Below are 12,073 nucleotides of genomic sequence, written 5' to 3'. Positions count from 1 at the left end.
CATGCTACAACATACACATTAAGAAGCTGTTAATATTGAAATACAAGAGATGTTTCTTACCACTTTGAGATGACGAGTAATTCTGATGGGGTAACAGCACAGGTAAGAATGGATCCTCACAACTTCTTCTCACAGCTTAGCCCCACAGCTGTCACCTTTCAGGAAAAAAATGGATTTTACCTTACCCTACGTTACATCCAGGACACATTTAAAAATCAAATTGATTTTCAAAGATATTGCTGCTCTTTGCTATGTTGCGTGTTCTGCTCTTTTTCTTTGACTTTTTCTGCAGTGAAGTCTCACTTCTGTGTTAGTTGTGCTTTATCGCCACACGCTTCTTGTCTTTCCTCCAGCCCACCTTTATGAGTCTTTGCCCCCACTAGGCTTTAGGTTTTTGTCTCCGTCCTTCTTTACAACCAAAAGATTGTACGCACCACTGACCGGCCACAAACAATTCATGATTCATAAACATGGTTCCTGGCCCAGGCTGAGTGCTGGAGGAATATTTTCGAACAAGGATGGTATATCTAAACTGCTTGCAGACATCTCATTTCTAGTGCACATATCCTGTGTGAACTTTTAATGACATACTGGTATGGCTGCATGTATGGAGAGTTTTGAATCAAAGATTTATGCTGAAGGGGTCTGCATGAGAAGTCTATTCTGTGTATCAATTATAAAAGGATAAAAGGGACAATGAAACAATCTAATGTGGATTAAAAGTAGTTAATGTATTAAGCACTATCAATAAAATGCAATGTATTTTTGTGGCAGTAGCACTGAGGGCATTGATCGTGGGCTAAATCCTTCACTAGACTAGAGACGGTCACTCCCTCAAACTGCAGACTAAGATAAAGGACAGCAGGTGGGTATGGTTAGGAGAAAACACAAAGAAAAGCAAGATTGTAGCCACAAAAGCAGGAGGCAGCAGCCTCTGCATCTGCAGCCTGTTTGCACATTTCAGTGGTTGATGGAGCAGAGGTTTAAGGTTATATTGGAAGGGATGCTGGGAGGTGCTGTAAGAAATAACTCATGGCAGTAGCTGCCCAGTATCGGGGCAGTGTGGAGGAAAGTACAAGGTCCATGTTTGCCTTCACAGTGTGTGCACAAGTCCATGACTGGCTGTGGTCCTGCCTGCTCCTGGACTTTCGCCTGGTTTGCAAAATTGGCATACGGGAACTATTTCAAATGCTGGGAGTTAGACACTTAGACCAGATTTCTGAGAGCGCGTTAAGTCCCCTTTGCAGTTCAGGATCATTAGTGTGGCTTTCAAAAGTGACTGGAAAGTTTGGAGCTTCCTGTTTTTTCCCTTTTCACTGCCTGTCTTGTTACGCGCTCTTAGAATCTTAACTATTTTAGGCTGGTGGCGCATGAGTCTTGTTACAAGTATAGGCAACTTAATAATTTGCCAAGAACGTAAAAATGGCATGTGAAACCGATCAAAATGCAGCTGTGTCCAATTTAATGCAGAAATGTAATCTGTAGAGATTAGGTGTCCCAGATAGCCCTGCGTTTGAAGGAGAATTATGTCTTGTGTCCTAGGTCTTGAATGATGAAATGTACCCACTGAAGTCAGTCAGAGTTTTGGCGCTGAATTTTAATGAGGCCAGGATATAACCGGTAGCTACTGGTTCTTTGTACTGCTAATAACGGGAGCTATAAGCAAAGTCTTACGGTCTCCCTTTGCTGCCTTAGGCCAATGGGTATTCCTTAGGTTGCCACATTCCTAAATGTTACATTGTGTGCATCTTATACTCCTCATTGATTTTATCACCATTAAAAATTCTTTTGGATTCCTTTCTTTGGGGGGGGGGGGCAAAATAAAAAAAAGGAAAAAAAAAAGCGCCTTTGGAACAAACTGTAAAACAATAAAAGCTCCATGAAAGTGGTTCAGCTGAAGCTTGTCTTCCTCTAATCTGCAGCTAATGTGAACAATGGATAAAGAAAGGCCAAAAAACAATGTGACAAGCAAAGTCAGCCTGTTATCATCCCTGTTCTATCAGTAAATGAAACAATGCTTCTGAACGCCCAAAGATAATCCCATGGGCAGATAGTAATTTTACAGCCAGGTTTAGATCTAATAACATGCTTGCAGCTTATATGAGATCTGTGATGTCACTTTCTCTCATCCCATCAGTTAGTGCTGCAGATGTCATTTTAATTATATATTATCTTTCTGTGGTCAGTCAAATAATTTCAGTCCTGGATATTCCACTCATTTGGCTTATATACAAAAACATTTAATGGTTGTACTTTAGAAATTTTAATATATTACATTTATTCATGGATTCAAATTATTGTAAAATGCTTTTCCCGCTATTTACAGAAGAGCAAATTCACCCTGCTCAGAAGAAACAGCACAAATTTAATGCACCACTTAACACCTACTTTGAAGACTCCAGCAGGATTTAAGTGTTCAAATACCTTATCCTGATTATCTGCCCAGGTTTAAATTTTTCCCTGAGGCAAAATGTTTCCAGAAACAGGGCAGATAGACTGTTTGTTTACTTCAGTAAATGATAGTTTGATAGATTTTCATTTAATAATCTGATATGCAAATCATTATTCATGTAAGAGTTGTTTTTATACCGTGTTATAGCTCAGTTCTTAACCTACCAGTCTGTTTTAAATTATGATATCTAGATGAAGGAGTCTTTCATGGTGCTCAAAATTGAGACTCCTTTCTAAAACTGTGGGTTGAAATTAAGCCCTCCCAGCAGATGAAAGGCCAGAATTTCATTTGTAATCCATAGTAATAACAACAATTGGAATGTAACAATTTAAGGATATTGCAAAACATTATTTTTGGAAAATCACAACAGATCTGTGGGAAAATCCAGTTTTCAAAATATGTGCCCCTTAACAAGGAGAATTGGAGAGTTCATAGAGGCTCCAGCACATTCTTCTGGCATCTCCTGATTTTTCCACTCACATTGTCTGCTGTGAATGCATAATTCAAGGTCACTGATCCATGCCAGGCAGGTAGTGACCTGATGATGATCAGCTGTTTCTTGGTGGTCTCAAGCCAATTTCAAATGAGAGGGTGACAAAGCACAGAGAAGCATCACCAGAAGTGTATTCATTGGCATCCCGGTTGGCAGTTTAAGTCAACCTGGTTGGAGACCCCCGGACTACCTGAATGCTTTTGGTGTAAGTGCAGAGCAGACAGAAGGAACAATGGGAGAAGAGTGTGAAGGCTGTGCTGCTATGAACCACGCTGCCCGTGAGCCACGTGGCGTAAAGCCACAAAGAAGCTGTACGGTGCTGTCAGTCCTGGTGATGATCTGGCCTCCCATGAACGGGTATGGCTCTGGGATGCTCTGTACTCTACTGTGCTAGGTCTAGATCAAAAGGTTGTCCTCTGGTCAGCAACTGCCAGTGAACGATTGCAACCCCCTCCAGTTTTCCTCACTTCCAATCCTCATTCCTGGCCAATCCTTTCCCTGATCCCAGGCAGGTACAGTCAGTGGCTCTGCTGCCCCCGAGCTGCCCATACTGCCCATGGGCAGGCACGAGTGATACCCGGTGAGTGGAGATCCTTTGGTTTTCCAGCATCAGCAATGGGAGCCTAAAAGGGTCAGGAAACTGAATTTTGAGGAAGTCTGAAACTAAGGTATTTAAATGCTTGTAAAGGGGAGATAACTGCCCTTGAACTGTGGACTAGCAATAGAAATGTGCTATAAGGAAGTGGTATCTTTTAATATCTTTCTGGGAAGTGATGGCCTGGTTACAACTTTAATCTCTGGAACACTGATTCCCAGGGAAAAACGTGCAATGAGCTCCCCTAAATGCTTTACCTAAGGGGAAGAGGGACGTGTGTGTGTGTACCTGCATGCTGGAGGATAAGGGACAATCTGAAAACCTAATTACTGTGGCACTCTGTTCTTTTCTCTTCCTTCCCCAGCAGCTCCCTGGAGTTTTTCCTTTTCATGAACTAATGAACTATTTTATTCAAGAGCTGCTTGAAATGAGTTGAGCAGAGGTAATCCTCCTGAAAAAGTCTGATCCTCTCCTTGTCAAGGGAAAACTATACAATTACTAAGAAAACTTAGTTAAAAATTTGCTAAATACTGTGTACATTCCAGGAGCGATGTGTGTGTTTGAACTGTGGAAATGCAGTACAGATGTTAAAAAGTAAATATTTTTCTAAGGAAACAGCAGATGGGAGGATTAGACACCTTCTAATAGTGTGCAGTTTTCTTGCCTTTGTAGAAAACCAAGCAAAACTTGTTTATATTTGAAAGAAGGTGGTGTCCATTTAAGGATATGCACTATATAGCAATATTAAATAATCCATTTATATTGATTAATAAAGTCAGTAAAACAAAGGATCAGTCTGATCCTTTTGTTTTTCTAAGTCTGTAGGAGGGATGCTGCAGTTCTGTTCCACTGGGCTGTTCTCACGGTTTGATCATGTCATTATCTACTGCCTTTGTCAGGAGGAAATGTGAAGTGGGCTTTCCAGAAAGGTGAATGTGTGTCTTAAAGACATAGAGGGAATTTGTGCTAAATATGGGGTTTGAACCCAAATCTCAAACCTGTATCCCTGCTGTTTCAAGCAGAAGGGTATCATTCCTCTAGAATATGTTAAAAACCTTTCGAACATTAAATCTGGTGACTGCGCTTGGGCAGCATACGGTGATTGTAAGAGGAAAAAGAAGCAGCATTATGTTAAAAGGCATTTTAGTTATTCACCTTCTTTTAAAAATCAAGCTATTGCTGCTTGCCTTTAAAATTGTGTTCCTTCATTCCCACACTGGAAGAAAAATCCTTCTTCTTTTTTTTTTTCTTTTTTTTTAATTTTTCTTAAAGATGTAGTTAATTTTATAGCTTCCTTAGGATTTCTTAAGTAGGCATTTAAACATACCAAGGCCTCAAAACCTTGAATGGAGATGAACTTGAAATCCCTATTACTTTTGGTCACCGGCTGAAATTTCTTGATCAGTCTGTTGTTATCTTTCCAACGATGAACTGCAGGCCTACGAAATGTGATCTTTTTGGTTTCAGGCCTGGGCTGAAGTGTCTGGCTGAGGTGCTTTCATCGTGAAATGCAGTTCTGCAGTCTCTCTCTTCCAAAGAGATCAAGGACGGAATAAGTAACGAGAGTGGTGACTTCCTCACCTCCCTGAGGCGGGTTGATGGGGAATCAGGAAGAGTTTTGCATTACGGCTGCATCTGTCCCAGTTCTGCAGCCCGGCACACCTGTGAGTGTGCACACCGGCGCTTTACGAGCACTGCGGTCACAAGCAGATAGCAAATGTCTGCTTGGTTACCTGCTGCCAGCAAGCATATACCAGGTCTGCTCGCTGTCGCTTACCCTTTGCTCTTATCACACCATTCCTACTGCCTCCTTGGTTATGGGTCAGTGTACTTTATGGATCCTAGACAAGGAACAGGCAGATGGTATTGTGTATATGTTATCTGCCCCACTCCAGCAAACCCTGCAGCAACTCTAACAGTATAATCTTGGCATCTGGGACTCTTTCTCCAATATCTCCAAGTCTCCCCACTCCCTTGTAGGCTTTTTCAGCCACTCCTGTGTATCTTCATTTCTTCTTCAGGGGGTGACAGGAGCGGTGTCCCTGCCTCATATTTCACACGTCCCACCTCAGCTACAATCTGGGTTCAAAGTGCCGTCACGCACACCAGCCATCTCATTGACTTCTTGGAGCACCACTCGCATGCTTCAGTTTGCAAGAACGTAGACTTGTACCAGAGGACAGAAAAGAAATCAAAGCACCAGCATGTTCATACTGATTAGGCTGGTGAAATATTTGTGTATCTGGAGTTGCCGAGAACGACAGTACTGGGAAAATGTGGGTATCCATGCAGGAAAAGCTAACTTCACTTTCTAAGAGATGTGTGGTGGAGCTGCTTCAGAGGGCCTTCAAAAAAAAAGGTAACTTTGCCCCTCTCTGGGCAGAACACGGACGGTTCAGACGCTCCCTATAGCAGCATTAATCCACAGGAAATCATTAGGCCAACAGGATCCCTTCAGAGTTATGGGGAGGAAGGACTTAAATGCTTCTGTCAATAAAGTTTGCATGCATTTTCCTCCTGTTTTCACCAGCCGGTGTGGGAAGTGAAGATGGATATTTGGCTTTGCTGATCTACAGCATATGAGAAACATCTTTTAATGGAGAAGGGTGGGATTTTTAGTGTTGAAAAAAGGCTTTTTCATCCAGAGTAAAAATAAATAAATCCACATGCTCAGTTGTTGGTAATGTCAAGGGTTTTAGTGACTTTTAAAAATTGTTTTTATGTGGTAAAATCAGTCACTTAAAATACTGTTTATCAAAAATCCAGGCCAAAAGATAGCTTAAGGACTCTTTCAAATAATGTTTGCAGTAAAATTTCTCTGAAAAACTGGAGAAAGAAAGAATTGAAAAGCAAACCTGTCTTTTTCAAAGAAACTGCCCCATCGCTGAAGGGGATATCAAAAGTCCTCTTTTTTTTTTTTCCCTTTTATTTTTTTTTTTGGCCAGCCCTACTTCAACCTCCTTCTAGGTGCTGGTTGTTGAGGCTATACTGTGTTTTTCCTGGTCTCGGTACTGAAAGGGAGGGAGCGGTCACAGCTCTGTTGTATGTGTCCATAAAAATACGAAGAGCAAGAGCTCATTGTGCTTTGAAGGTGGGATCCAGCAAACACTGGTCTGTGTCACTGACCTTTGTGGTGACTTGACCAACACAGACGAAAAACCGAGGATGAGGAGGCCAAATAAAAAAAGGTGGTTGTTCCTTATAAGGGCCTGGGTCTTTTGCTTCTCCTCTGCAACCTAGAGCTGGCCCACCCCATCATGAATATTTTGCTTTACCCTCCCTTATGATGGCAAGGGGACCCTGTGCTTGTTATCCGGAGAGAAGTTCAAATGCTGAAAATCCTGTTTATGCCTGTGGTAATTCCCTGTAGGCAATAACGTCAGTGCTGGCCACTTGTCCCAGCCTGATCCTGTGCTAGTAATGAGTATTCGCAGCATGCATTTCAATGTCTGATTAAATCTTTCTGAAAGGCCATCTGTTTGAGGAGGATGTGGCATAGGCTTTAATACTTTTTATACCTAGTACTCAATACTGCTGCTTCATGACCTTAGACATAAAGTTTGTCCCCTGGTTAGTTAGCATCTCTCCTGATACTCCGATCAGAGCAAATAATTGGATCAAGGCTGTTGCAACCTGTTAGGTCACTATGTGTCTTTGGGGAAATGTTCCTGGGTGTTGGATCACAGAAGTTACACATACCCAATGAGACTTTGCTGTGTCCAGGGCTGAGAAGAAGGTATCTGTTTTCTGGGAAGGCAGTAAAGCATCTCCAGCTGCCTTTCTTTCACAGCACTTGGGGCAGAATCTGAATTAGTCATATATCTGTTGATACATGCCAAATCAGTAAGTAATCTGGCCTTTCTGCTGCATATTCTCATCTGTGCAAAATATCCAGCCTAAGCAGTGTTACATCTGTCTTTCAGGGTCATTTTCCTATAGGCTTGGAAGTACAGTTTCCCTTTGCGATTCCCTCAGCATAAAGTAAATCTTCTCCAACGTGTCTTTTCCCGCTTCCCGTCATTTGCTTTCCTTCATGATATGGTCTCGGTATTCATCCCTTTGGCTGAAAGGAAAAAAAGGTCACCCTGAAGTTGTGCACGTTCCCTTTCTTTTGTAACTTCTCTCTCTTACAGTTCATAATCTCTTCTGTATGTTATCCTTGCGGTCTGTCCCTCCCAAGTTTCTCAGAAGATCCTACTTTAGGTCACTGAAAGGCTTTCCTTTTTTCTGCTTAATCTGTGATCTGGTCTTCATCCAGGGTGTGGGGTTTTCAAATCAGCAAATAAAGGGAGTCTTGCTATAAAATGAAATCATCTGGAGATTAATTTTCTGCATAACAGGGTGGTGACCTTTAATGCCAAGGTGGGATATAAGATCTAATCTTCATTTACATAGCCTTTTTTTTTTTTTTTTTTACTTTTGATCTAAATCTGCAAGGATCTGTTGAACGGGACTGGGAGTTTTATGCATTTATTTTACCTTGCTGTTCAGAGCAATAGCATGTTTTGGTAATTTCCCTCTACAAGCAGTTACATGTTCTTCTGACATATGTAACTGGAGCGTAGCATCTAAATTCTTAATTTAGGAAAAAATCACATATTTACTGACCTAATTGCAATAACAGAGCTTTCCCTTTCTCTGTCAGTTTTAACCTTTTCAGTTTTGTCTTTCATATTTCATCCTTTTTTTTTCCTTTTATTTGTTATTGGTTCACTATCCTTCCTCCCTGAGTCACTCCCAGAACTAGGAGGGGAGTTGCGGCACTTGTGGTATTAGTGAGTGATCTTTGAATTTGTCTCTGTTAGTCTCTGAGTGTCTCTATTTGCCTACAGTGACCTCTCTCAGCCCCACGCACAGCCTTCTTTTTGCAATACAGTATGACCTTTTCTGAAGCAGTTATGAAAAAGCCGTTCCATGATATTTCATTCTGGTTCAACCGTCTTGTCCATCTGTTGGCATGTTTTGATCTCTGGAGGTTTTTCCCTTGATCTGTCTCAACTGTTGGTATCTACTTTGCACTCCTTTGGTATTTCTCCCTTTTCTCTTGTGTCTACTTACCTTAGCAGATCCATACTCCCACTGTTAAGAGACACCGACAGCCCATCTTGCCAACAGGAGAACCATTTATGTGGCCAGCATTGGGATGCCAAGTACATGAAGTTGCTTTTCTTTTGAACCTGGTTGCAAGTCAATCTGACCGTCTCAATGCACAAAGGTGACCAACTTCACTTTGTTGGCAATTCTCTTCCTGCCACCGTGCCCAGGCTGCCCTGGGGGCTGCCTCTCCCCCCCCCAGCCTGCTGGAGCCGGCAGAGCAGGAGGCCTTCGCTTGACCCCATCCGTTCATGACCGTATCTGGATTTTGAGGATAATTTAACATTAGAGTTACTTATTATGGAAAACGACAGATTGTGTGTCACTGGAAACCTTGAGGAGAGGCTTTCTAAAATGTGCCCTCAATGTCAGCTGGCTGCGAGGCAGGAATCCCTGCGTGGTGTTCCTCCGTCTGCCTTTTGCTAAAGAGCGGCCTGAACTACTGCGGCGATTCCTCTCCCTCCCTGAAAATCCACCTAGGAAATCCTGCATCCACCTCAGTCAACGGCAGCTTTGCCCTGGCTTCATAGCCTGTGACTGTGCACGGCTTTCTCCACTTTCTTCGCAGCGATTACCCTTCATTTTTCCCTCCCGCTGGGATAAGCAAGCTATATCTAAGAGAGGCAGAGACTGGAGGGGAGCTGAGCACCTCCTTTCTGTCTTCAACAGAAACGTACACTTTTTAATAATGTAATCTCAATTAAAAACATACCAATTAAAATGGGCTTTTTAGTAGGTCTCTGAGGAGAGGGAGCCATAATTCACATTAAAATGTAAAGCTTCAGAAGCAGGGAGAGCTAGGTGCATTGCAAGTGCCCAAATATTCAGTGATTTTAATTACAATGGAAACTTGATAAATTGCTTTGTGCCACAATCCATTATTAACAGCTTAATGAATATCACTGCTGCCTGTTTTAAACTGCTCCGTGGTGAAAATTGTTGTCAGTATTTCAGTTGTGAACTCTGATTTTGAGCACATTTGTAACTTGGCCCCTTGAAAAGGGGAGGAGGGTGGAAGTCTGCAGGTTTGGCTTTGGGTCTGGGTAAGTTCTGCCGGCTGCAGCATCCTGAAAGAAGAGTCCTGAGAGGAGGAAAGATGGAACTTTTGCGTCTCACCAGTATTGGGACTGGCCAGGAATTAAATCTGCTCCTTGTGCTGTTTAAGAGCGATGTCACAGCTGTTCTCCAGGGATGCAAAGGGCCCGTATACCAGTTGAGGGGTCACCAGAGCACGGAGCTACCTTTACACATGCTGTTTCTCTGCACAATACCCAGTAGGCTGGAGGACTGTTTGGGGTGTCTGCTCAGGAGTAAAGGGAAGCAATAGTGTCACAGTCCATGATCAAGCATGCTGATGAGCTTATTTTGGAGTGAGCAAAATGCTGTTTGGTTCAAATTTTCCAAGTTTTAGCTAGCAAAAAGCTGATTTGAGGTATGGAGTTAGTCAAGTCCTTTTGGAGCACTGAAATATAAACAGTGATTGTGCTCGGCTTTAAAAAGGGATGAAACATTTTCTTCTTGACAGTTATGGCTGTAATTGTGCTAATGTTACAATGCTATATATTTATATGTATATTTATAGTAAACCGGTACCTTTCCCCGCCTTTTCAAAGCAGCTTAATATTTCAAGGATAAAGGTTATTATTAGTAATGTTATTATATTAGATGCTAACAGCAGGTACAGTGCTCTTATAGTTGTGCCCCATGGAAGTGTTAAGCCGTAGGGATTTAAATAGCCATGGTCTGGCTTCTATGAGACTTATTATTTATTGTGGGTGTTCTGTTTTTACTTTTCACTTGATCGCGTGGTCTGACCAGAGGGTCACAATCCCCAAAGTGGGGTTACTGCCGGGTGTTTCACAAGATCTTGACAAGACCTGAGTGAGATGCAAGGTAGATCTCAGGACAGAAATGCCTGGAAACTGCTCTTCTGATTCGGAGAAGTCACAAGCGCCTATATGGGATAAACATGATTTGTCTGAATGTAATTAATGTCTCAGCTTTTTCTATTATTATTCTGATTATGTTTTTCTGGAAAACAACAAAAGCGTATTCGCTTTCCCCATCTCAGAAATGGCAGCATTACTCATAATGATGTTAACTTGCACCCTGCCAATTACACAGCGCTCTCCTGGTTCATTATATCAATAATTACACATAGGATTTTTTTTTTTTCTTGTGAAAAATCTTTCATTGACAGAGGAGTAATGATGCCTGTAAGTTGCTTAAGTATTGCTCAGTCAGGGATATGTAAGATGTGGGAGATGTCCTCATATTTTGGGGGAGAAAGACAGCTGGTATTCTGGCATGCTGTTAATATTCATGTGTTTCTGAAGTTGTATTTTTTTTAGTTTGACTTTAGGAAGCATTCCAGACCACAGGGCTGCCTGACTGTCATTTTTCATGCATCCCTGTACTGGCAGAGGACAAAGTGGCACGAAATATATAAAATGCCATCTAATTTTTCTTTTGTTCTTTAATTCACGCACACATGCTTCTTCTGTGTGTTTATCAGTGTGCACAAAATGCCTATATTTGCAAGATAATAGCTGTGTAAATATTAGAAAGTCGTACTGAAGCTCTGTAAAGGAAAGCAGAGCAGGGGGAGAATCCTTCCTGCTACCAAGGAGCCATCTATTGGATAAAACCCATAACTGAACCGAGCATCCATGAAACTGCGAAGGATAACACAATTTGTTATTGGTCACTGGGTAGCTCAAAATAATCCTTTCCTTCCCAATGCTGCTTTCACCCACTGCGTTAGAAACCTGTACCCCTTCATGCACACAAGTGGAGAGTCAGGTGTAGAAGTGATTTATGTACTATAGGTAAAAGCCAGTTTAATATAGCCAAAGATCCAGGATAATCCTTATGTAGGGTGCAGGTGTGATCGTGAATGGATAAGCCAGCAGTAGAATCGCCTGCCAGCAGTGGAGAGCAGTTGCTCAGAGAAGTAATAGAAAAGGCAAGTGTTTTTTCCATGTCATGAATAAAGAATATAAATAACATTAACTGTACTTTTTTGTAACAGTACATGTCATTTATATCAGTCTCACAGCCATAATTAGTTTAAAAAAAAAAAGGTATTTTTTTAGTTACCCAGAATTACTTAAGGCCATCACAAAACCAAATAATGAGGTGTTCCTTCCCTCAAAAGGTATGCAGTCTGTGTGTAACATGATGCAGAAAGAGAGGATCTTGAACAAACCATGGGGAGACATGAGGGAGGACAGGACAGGATGTGAACAGCAAATTCCCAGGATGGCCCCAAAATGTCCTGATGGTTCTTCGAAGTGGGTGGTGGGGCTTTGCAAACTTGTTAAAGAGAGCATATGGGGCAGGAAGAACAAAGGATAAAGAAGCAATAATGAGATTCCTGTGCATTTTCTTGAATGTCAGGCAACTGCTAAAACCAGAACTGATTATTAATCAGGAATTA

At 41.8% G+C, this 12,073-nt stretch overlaps 1 protein-coding gene across 3 annotated transcripts in view; it reads left to right on the top strand.

Moving 5' to 3' along the window:
* Positions 1 to 12,073, top strand: part of TBXAS1 (thromboxane A synthase 1) — a 242,626-nt gene that overhangs the window by 155,754 nt on the left and 74,799 nt on the right. The gene's annotated exons all lie outside the window — the stretch shown is intronic.

The sequence above is a fragment of the Haliaeetus albicilla genome, chromosome 19 (genome assembly GCF_947461875.1).
Source record: "Haliaeetus albicilla chromosome 19, bHalAlb1.1, whole genome shotgun sequence".
Classification (NCBI taxonomy): domain Eukaryota; kingdom Metazoa; phylum Chordata; class Aves; order Accipitriformes; family Accipitridae; genus Haliaeetus; species Haliaeetus albicilla.
The sequence above is the reverse complement of the archived record's forward strand: the minus strand, read 5'-3'. Positions and strand labels throughout refer to the sequence as shown.